We start from the raw sequence: 10,577 nt of genomic DNA, 5'->3' as shown, positions 1-10,577 counted from the left end.
ATGTTCAGGTTCCTAAGATAGTCATGAACCTGATTTTTTGCTTACAGCTGGAGAGACTTTGTTCCCCCAGTTCCCATCCTGCTCCCTGTCAGCTCTAGAGATGTGGGAAGAGAGGTTGCCATTGGAGACTGAGGCAAAAAAGTCTTTTTGAGCACCTCAACTTTCTCCTCCTTCGTTGTTACCAGTTTTCCATCGTTGTTTATTGTTGGGAGTTTACCTTTAACCTTCCTGTTCTGGTTAACATACCTATAGAAGCCCTTCTTGTTATTCTTTATGTTCTCTCCATATTCAGTTCCAGCTTTACCTTGCCCTTCCTCTCCCATCCCTGTACAACCTGACTGTCTCAATAACCTTCCCAGGTTACTGTTCCTTAGTCCACTATCTGTGGACTTGCTTCTTTCCCTTGAGTTTGGTCAACAGTTTCCTACTCAGTCTTGCTGGTCTCTTGTCTTCTCTGTTTGATTTCTTACTCCTGGGGATTGATACCTCTAGCTCTCTATGGAAGCCTTCCTTAAAGACCTGCTAGCTCTGTTCTGCTCCCTTGTCCCTGAAGGCAGTCTCCCAGGAGATGTTATTGACTATTTCCTTAAAGAGATGAAAGTTTGCTTTCCTAGAGTTCAGGGTCTAACTTTACTCCTCACCTGATTCATATCCCTCAGGATGCAAATTCCACCAATGCATGATTAGCTCAGCCCAGGCTGCCTCTGATCCTGATGTCCCTGATTAGCTTGCTTATGTTGGTGACCACCAGATGCAGTGTCACATCCCCTCTGGTAGGGTTGTCCATCCTCTGGCTTGAAGTACTCAGGTGTTGAAGCAGCCAGACAGAAATCCACTCCCCTGCCTTATGACTGTAATCTTTTAGCAGGTCTCAAAGTTCTGATGGGGCCAGAGACTGTATTATTTTGTCTTTATTTTTGAATTCTCTCTCTCCTTCTTCCAATTTCTTTGTTGACAAAGCAACTTCTTAGTAAAACACTTTGTCTTTTTCCTGTCCCCTTTCTAACTGATGATACAGATCTGTTATTCTCCTTTCAACTTTTTCATAACTACTGCTGTTGTTTGGATCCTTATCTCAACCACTGTGCCCTCCAACACATTTTATTTGCCTGCCTCAACTACAGTCCTCTGACGGTATTGAACTGTGGCTCAATGGACACAGGCCAGGCTCCAGTACAGTGCTGGAGACTGCTGATTGTCAGTCTGCTAGAGTCATTTGTCTGTTCAGGTGTAAAGCCCCAGATTATGGGAACAGATAAGTGCACTGGGAACATGCCCAAATCCTTTCACACACCCTGGCATCCAGGGATGATCACTTCAGGGCACATTAGAGTTTTACCTCATCCAAATTTTGTCTCCCCTAATACCAGGATGACATGATTCCACAAGCTCTGTAATATGCTAACAATGTTATTTGTTAGTATGAAAGCTTATGAGGGGTGAAAAAGGACCTTGTGAGCCTGACTAATAAACCATCCACATTGGTCTCAGATAGGAGAGATGTATTCCCTCATCATCCTCACAAGGCAGATACAGCACTGCAAGGCCAGCAATTCCAGGGCTAAACGCAGACACGTTATTTGTATTAACATGCTTACAAAAAAAAAGAGAAGCAGTGCACCAACAAGTCGTGACCTGCACAGGAGCTTGTCACTTAATACCTACAGCACACTTTATACAAAACTGCTGTTATCCTGAGTCCCATGTTGGGTGTCAAAAATAACTGTGGTGAGCTGACTTTGGATACCACCTGCCCACCAAATTGCTCTATCACTCCCCCATTCAACAGGACAGTGGGAAGAAAATATGAGGGAAAAAAAACCTTATGTGTTGAGATAATGCAGTTTACTAAAGCAAATGTAATGTAAGGTCATGTAAGTGAAAACAGAAGGATTTTATTCTGTACTTCCCTCAGCAGGTGTTGTATGGCACTTCCTGGAAATCAGAACTACAGGACACATAGTGGTGTCTTCCAAAAGGCAAGCATTCTAAATTAGGAATCCCTCTCTTCCTCCTCCTTTCTCTTTATTGCTGAGCAGCCTCATATGTTATGGAATATCCCTTTAGTCTTTGATCAACCACTTGCTCTTTTTCTGACTCTTATACTATGTTTTTCTTCTGAAGGCTGACAGCAGCAGAACAAATAATTAAAACACAACAAGCACAGAATATATTAGCAAGGTACAGTATTTTTCTTTTCACTTTCAAGTTCTCTCATATGAAGATTTGCCATTTTCTTCTCTGTGTTAAATCTGTGCTGATTCTGCTAGTTCTTCTCATACCTGGTCGTTCATTTACTGGTTTGTAATGTTACTCAGTTTGTATGTTACTCATAACTCAGTTATGCAACCATCCTGATAATGCAGTAATCCCCAAAGTATATAATTTGTGTGTATGACAAAGAAAACCCAAGACTGCTTATGGAGTGTCTCTTTTTTATTGCAGCTATGAATGTGAGTAGCCTTTGAACAATGGACTGTGCCAGATAAGATGCAGTGAGGTCAAAAATCACTGCCCACAGCTTTAAAAGTGCTTTTAAAGTAGTCAATGAGTGATGAATTTCTCTGATTCTGAAACAGGGAGATGAGGGTGGAGCTGACTGGTCCAGGAACTGAGTTTCTTGTTTGGAGTCATGATTTACAGGGCTACACTGAAAAAAAGGCCAGGCAGTCTCTACAGAGAGCTTCCTCCAGGTTTTCATTGACCTTTCCTGAGTGCAAACTGGTGTTTCCTCATGCAAAACACACTGTGCTTGTTTTATTTTATTACTGAATTTGATTTATTTTTGCTTGTCTGTGTTTTCCTTTATTATTTCCATGGCATCAGACTTCAAATGGGATGAAGGCTACAAATCCTACATCAGTATCAAGCACTGTGGTATGGTTTTAAGTCTGATTAAGTTCAGACTTTGCCTACACTTAATAGTCTATATAATATAGGGTACTATTTCTTATAAATTAAAATCTATATCTGATACATTTGAGTGAAATAATAAATTTCTGTGTTTTACATAATGTTTGTATTACATTTATTTAAAACTCTGGTCTCCCTCTGTTGGACAAAATACAATCTCTTTATTCCAAAAGATATTAAAATACTTTAAGTTTAAAATTACATTTCATAGCCTATTGCTATCCTTAGATACCAACCTGTATTCCTCATTCAGAAAAATACATACTTTGGAGAAATGAAAGAACACTGTGGACAGACCAAGCTGCCGCTTTGAGGCTTCTTGAATTTTAAAACAGCATTCATCTCTTGGTGACTGTACTAAGCTTGATCTGACAGTGAACAACTTTAGACAACAAAAGATTTTGGTACAGTGGGATACCTTTAGACTCAATCACAAATGTATCCTGTCATAGGCTCCTGGCTACCTCCACATGCTGTGGGAAACAATCCTACAAGTATCCATAACATAGGAACACTACTACCAATCCTGTGATGGGCATTTAATTACTGTTTGGGTTGCAGCCAGATACAGGTGAAATAAGCATCACAGATACATTTGTGCAGTAGAAAAGCAAGTACTAAAGCATATTTAAGTGTAAACATGAAATGAATAGTCCTAAGGCTTTAATTAAGCAACACATTTAAGCACAATACCTAAGTGCCATCCCTATCAGTAAAGCATTTATGTTCCATTACAATCACACTCCAGAAGTTTCTTTGCTTTAAGTATCCTCTCTCCAGCAGAGTGTCCTGTTAGGGGAAGCATTGGAGCCTACAGTGTGTATAATTCTGACCAGCTCCACATTGTTGGGGTCACAGTTATATTATTATAAAATCTTGTGGGTATGCACAGTCAAATAAAATATGCATATAAAGTGCTGCAGTGTCACCCTGTCAGTGGCACTACATGCTTTGGCATGGGTTAGGCTTAAGAAATCCTCAAAGCCCAGAGCTCCAGGCACACTGCAGCTGCAAAAGACATGCCAAGGAGAGCAGGGCACTGCCCCAACAGTCCTTCCTTCACACATTCATTTTGCAGTTGAAGCATCCAGGGACCTCTGGGCTTTTTGGTTTTATGAACCCTAACCTAAGTATAACCCTAACTCTAAATGGAGCAGTAAAAGCAGCTTTTTGCTAAAGCTGAGGTGCCCAGTGCATGGGTGGTTCCAAGGAGAAAAGTGTTACTGGACCAATTTGGGCAGTGCCACTAGTGCTTCTTGGTTCTGGTAAATCCTTAAATGAGTGCTTCCTATCTTAAAGAACAGAGTACAGATGTTAAAAGGAGAAAAATTAGAATATACCATTATTTTTATTTTCAGTAGAATGTGTCTCCGTGTCACAATTTTCATTAAGTAGCAGAAAGAACATTGCATACTAAATACTTGACATATAAGAAACTCCTATTAATACAGCATATAAAAATTTCTTCTTGGCAGTGTCTGTCACTATGCACAATTGCAAAAAGACCTTTCTCAGTTAAATACAGTGCAGTGAGGAAAAGCAAAGCTGTAAAAATTGTTAGTAGGTGTACTTGTGAGGATAAAAATTAAATTGTTATCACCAACATTTTATCAGAAATATTCGTTACCAACATAAAAGTCTGTATTCTTCAGAAGTAAAGAAGTCTACATGTCACATTTGACTCTGTGTTCTGATACAGGAAACCAACTTTAATTTGCAGTGGTGCATCCTTAATGTTTTAGATTTTAAAGATATTTTATGGGTTTATTTTGAAAAGTCTGTTCACATTTTCAATCAAAAAGACATTTGTGTGGTTGAATATTCCTGGGATTTTAATTGAAACAGGTTGAAATTTCAACCTCTTCCCAGTTCTTTACCAAAAGAGCAATTCAACAGCTGTGGATAGGCACCAGGATGAGGCTGCTTGTATTGGCAACTGCTGGAACCCAGATGCCTTACTGTCCTACTGAGCTTCACTCTTGTGATGTGAGTGGAAAAGATTCAGGTGGAAATGTTTAAGAGGGAAATGTGTTCACTTTCTTTTTAAATATTCCTCTAGATTTTTTCTTCTTACAGATAAAAATCTGCTCAGAGTTTAGTGGATGTGTTTCATTTCTCATTTGAGCTTTTTTTTTTTTGGGGGGGGGGACTATACCATTCATATCAACAGAATTGCTCCAGTATTTCACTAGGAGAAGAGGAGCAGATCTAGGATTCATAAAATCTGTTGAGGTTGACACGTATTTTTATTCCCAAAGGCCAACAAAATAGTCATCCTGTTTCCTTCATGCCACTGGCATATAAACAAATAGCAGTGTTCATATTTTCTGAAGAATTAAGACTGTTGTGAAACAAATGACCCATGTCTCAGTGTTACACTGTAGGCTAAGTCTATGCTATTCCTTGTGACAGCTTTAAGGGGCAAGAAACTCTCTTGTTTTTAAGGTGGGACTTTTGAGCTTAAAATGTCTGTTACCTTTCCCTGAAGATACAATGGCAACAGAAACATACTGAAGTGCTGCATGCTGTATTTGCACAGCCTGTGTATGCATTTTTTCTGTTCTAGTGTAACTCTTGTATAGGGAAAGATGATTAGAAAAGCCTTTTCTGAACAGCCATGTGTCTTGGTAGAGTCTATTAAGCTGTCTTTTACATTGGGGTCTTAAAGATGTGAGACACCAACCACAGACTGTCAGGATGAAGTACTACACAGGTAAAGTTTGCACTAACAGATTGAGATATGCTGGACAGGACTTTGTCCCAATGTTAGTAGCAACTAGTTCTTTTGTCAGGTGTAAGGTTTCACTCTGTGTCTAGAACTCTACATGCAGTGTACCATCACTCACATGCAGCTGAGCTGCCTTGGTGGATGTCTGCCTCTCTTTATTGACAAGTGAACCAGCTAAAGCAACTAGAATTCTAATGTAGGCACCACTTTGAGTTCCTGAAGTTAGGCAAGCTAGATCCAGACTCAACTGTGGCTATCAATAAAATGGATTTGGTACAACACCTATTAAGCAATTGCACCTACAGGTCAATATATGTGAATGTGTATTTAGAAATAAGCAAAATTCTTTAGTCTAAATCTTTGTTGTCCAACTGAATGCTGAATAGTATAATTTTTAAAGTACGTGCCAGAGTTCAGCTTCCATAAAAATGTAGAGTAATATATCTATGAATTTGATGAGAGAAGAGCTAGTTTGGAATACTAGCTTGGTGGGGGATTAAAAACTATTGTAATGTGTAAGGCTTCAAAAAATCATGCAGGCATCTGAAAATTTTGCAATAAACAAGATACTTTTTCAACTCTGCTCAATGACATTTCTCATAGGAGCAATTCTCTTGTCCAGAGGTTGTAAAGGAGGTTTGTGGGGTTCCAGCTCTCTGTGTTCTTTGTGTCATACTTTCTGTTCCTGGAGGTCCAGCCTTGTTCCCTGGGATGCTGAAGTACATGGTTGCACATGACATATGTAAGACAGAAAGACAAGATCCAGATGTTTTTTTCCAACAAGGAAAGTAGAAAAGTCAAAACAGATATGAAAAAAAAAAAAAAAAAGAAAAAAAAAAAAAAAAAAAAAAAAAGAAAGACCAGTCAGGTATTTGTGCTTTGATCTAAACTATATGAATGACAAAAGTGTGACAGGATGGTTTCTGAGTTATTAGAAAGTCCTTACCTTTTAACAATGTTCATTCTTCATTCCTCTAAGTGTTTTGAAAAGTATCTCTTAGAAAGTCACTACTAATGATTACATCTCAGTTCAAATCTTTTTAAGTATACCTTCAGTACAAAATCAAGAAAATATGGCCAGTTTATTTTTTATAAATATATCTTTAATTAGATTGCTTATGTCTGACTTATAACTCTTCTGTTGAATTTAGTTAGAGTTCATAAACTCTATGCTCTTTGAAGATTTTCAAATGGCAGAAAAATCCAGCAATATGTCAATTATGAAGTTTATGTGATTTTTCTTTTTCAGCTAGAGTGATGTCAGACGTGGATTCCTAATGGAATTAAAGATCAGAAGATTACAAATTAACAGTGTGTATCTTACAAAGCAATGTCCTTATAACAACTATGGCTGATTTTCAAGGATTGGGTTCTTATGACCACAAATATACATTTCATTTTAGATGTGAGATAAATTCCTCCTGTCACAAGAAATGATAGTCTTAATACTGGATGAACATATTCGATATTTGTGTGCTTAAGAGACAGCTATTTTTCAGCATATTTTAAAATATTTTAAAATATTTTAAAATATGTTCATCAGTGTTGTTAAATTAGTACCATATTTCTGTACTGTATGTAAACACAGTTTCTAATGCTATCCAATATAAGAATAGTTTATTTCTGTTTACTTTAATGAAGATGTTTCTTCTAAAGAACAACCAAGACAGGGAGACCTACATAAAAGTGATGCTCATTATTTAAGGCTATTATACCAAATTAGGGATTTTTAATGTCAAAGAAATATTTTGGATGCTTTGATTGCATTCATCTTAGTCTCTTTTGTATGCATTGAATATGGAAGCTGTCAAAAGTGTTGAAAGTCTGAAAGATTTTTTGAGCTAAGTATTTTCTTTTTTGACAGAACAGTTTAGTTTCTGAATCCTGCATCCTTGCTTCACTGAGCAAGGATGCTGTTATGTTTGGCTTAGTTCATTTTGAAGTCTCCAATGGTCATAACCCATAAACCAGAATGACACAGGGCCATCAATCAACGTGCAAAGACTCTTGTCTAAGCTCTGAATTCTTGAGGCTATGATGTTCAGAGTTCAGCTTGTGGAATATCAATCATTTTATCATGTGATTGTGGAGCTCTGAGATTGGAGTTCCTGCTTGTTTCTCCACGTTCTGAACATTTAAGTGCTCTGTGACCTACCTGACAGCACTGTTTATTCAGGCATGCTGTTTTCATGTGTGAGAAAGCCTCTAAATGTTCTTGAGTTGTACCTTAATTGACATGCATTCAACCAATGAGCCATGATTGATCCTGGATTTTGGTGGCTAAATAGCCACTATGTGAAGGTGATTTTCTTCAGGCTGATCATACATTTTGTCCTTTCTGCTGTAACACTAGCTAGTAGTTACAAGATAAATACTGACATATGTGCCAAATTTAAAATATGGCAAATTAAAACAGTGAAATAGTCTGCTTTGCTTTGTACATTATCTGTGCTTATTTCCAGGTTTTATGTAAGACTATGTCTTTTGTACCCTTTCCATACAGTCAGCCACACAGATTTTCTGAATTAACTGAGGGAAAACAGAATTTTGCAGCTCCACTAAACTTAAAAAAACCCCATAAATAATACTGGTAATATTGTTCTCCATAAACTGGACATGAATTTTGCCAACATGTTAAATTTTGATTTTGTCATACCAGGTTTGTGACTTTTAGTAACCACTCAGTTTAGGGAATTCTGAAACTCATTTTTTACAACTTGACTGATTAAAGAAATTCATTTAGAAATACCAAAACCAGTTTAAAACTCCCTCCCCATGAACTTATTTTGTGATGAAATATGAGTAAAACAGAATTCAATGGGAAATTAAGTTTGTAGCTGATTCAAAGCACTCTGAAGTCCCATTATGTTTTATTTCACTGATTATGGGAATGTCAGCATATGATTGAAGCCAAGTGTTTGTGCAATTGTTTTGTTGTTTGGGGGGGTCAAAAACTTGTGAATAAAGCTCCTTATTTTTCCTCAAAAAAAGGTTGAGAAATAAGGCTCCTTATTTATTCTCTTTCTTGCATAGCTGGTGAGTTTTAATAAAACTTTTATTGTACATAGCCTGCCAAACATGACCAATGATCACACCTTTCTATTTAAAAGTATTCTTTTTTTTAATCACAACAACATACTTCTAGATAACTGCAGCTATTTCTTTAGCTCATTTGTCATCACTTGAATGACTTTTTTTGCTCATTGTGCTCTCCTAGTTTAGTGTCTGGTCTAAACCTTGTAACAAACTGGAAAATTCTGAGATATATTTACAGGAATTTCTTGTGATTCACTGAGGGGGGCAAAGCTGTGTGAAGGTGGCAGGTGCTGCTTGCTCCAGGGAGTTTTGTGGCTGGTGGTGAAGCTGTGGAGGGGCTGTTCCCGGGGTGTAGAGATGGGCTAATCTAAGTGCCAAAACCCTAAGGGTTATTTGAGTTTAACTGCCTAAACAATAGGGGTCTAATTCCCTTGGACACCCCAATCTGATCCTCAGTTACTTCTCTACAGGGAGGGAAACCTCTTGTGGGTCATGCCTGTCAGACACGGGCAAACATCTTGGAAATATGCAAAATTAGCATCTGACTTTCTTGGAGGACTCTGTGTACATAAGTCAGCTATCCCTTAGTGTGCAAGGACAGTGGACACATCCAAATGGATGTGGGAAATGCAGTTATGTGTGATAGTTATAGATATAAAATGTAACAAACTCCCTCAGTTGCTGTCTAGAACTCCACAAAGCCAATTTCAGGCCTTAGCACCTGAAGCTGCTGACCCAGAACAGCCAATGCAGGAACAGATGACTGGATTCACTTGTCAGCTGGCAGCCAACATGCATCAAATCTAATTCAGAAGGTAAGGTAAGGAAACACTCATATGGGAAACCTTCTCACACTTGTCAGAAGTGTGAGCATTTCATGATACAAATGCAGAAGTAGGTCATAAATGAACATTTATTTTTAATGCTAATACTCAAAAATTGAATCAAAATGATCACCTCTATTTAAGCAACTGGTGTTGGCAATGGTTTCACCAGCATTTTTTACAGAGATAAACACTTGAACTTTGTTTTTATACAGCAGAATTATAACTATATCCTATTTGTTTCCTTTTCCAGCATGTAAAAACCAACACCACTACCTTATCAACATTCCCAGTGTGTCTCTAGATCTCCCACGTGTCAGAAGTGGGTTGGAGCACTATCATGAGGATAGATGCAGAAAGGAGCATTCTGTCTAAATTAAAGCCAAGGACTTCATCTCACCTGGGCACCCACCAGCTGCCTTGTCCTATCCCTGCTATCTGCAAGAAGCTAACTCAGTTGTGGGCTGCTGAAAGGACTAGGATTCTGCAATACATCACAGTTGGATATGTGATACTAAATCCATAAGCAGATTTACTTGCTACCTTTATGTTGTATTGTGATTGTAAGCTTATTTAAAATCCAGTGCTGAGGGAGTACAGAATTAAGTAAAAGAGAAAGACAGAGAGAGATTCCTGGCCCAGCAAATACAAGCCTTCACTCAGAGACTGAATTGCACTCATGGAGGAAGCCAGGTCTGCAGTAACCCAGAAGCCTCCACATGCCCTGGATTCCATCATCCATGCTGCCTCCATACCAGATTTGTGGCAGGCATAAAAACTACATGTGATAAAATTCAGCATAGTAACTGTACAGTTGTGTGATTTTCCTTGTGTCAAAGATTCTATTGCAGCCATGTTGCACATTGCAGAAACTAATCTTACAAATAAATTAAAATCTCATCCTTTTGCTTCAGAGACAATGCATTAATCTAAGAGATATTGTCATATGTATTTTAGTCTCAAAATATAGGTGTATGCATGTGTGTATATGGTCACATGTATGTGTGTATGTGGTGTTTGACTGAAGGATGAATCAGGACCCCCCTTGTGTTTACATTCCAGACAAAAATATTCCT

This window comes from Erithacus rubecula (genome assembly GCF_903797595.1).
Source record: "Erithacus rubecula genome assembly, chromosome: 1".
Classification (NCBI taxonomy): Eukaryota; Metazoa; Chordata; class Aves; order Passeriformes; family Muscicapidae; genus Erithacus; species Erithacus rubecula.
Note: the sequence above shows the minus strand (reverse complement) of the source record.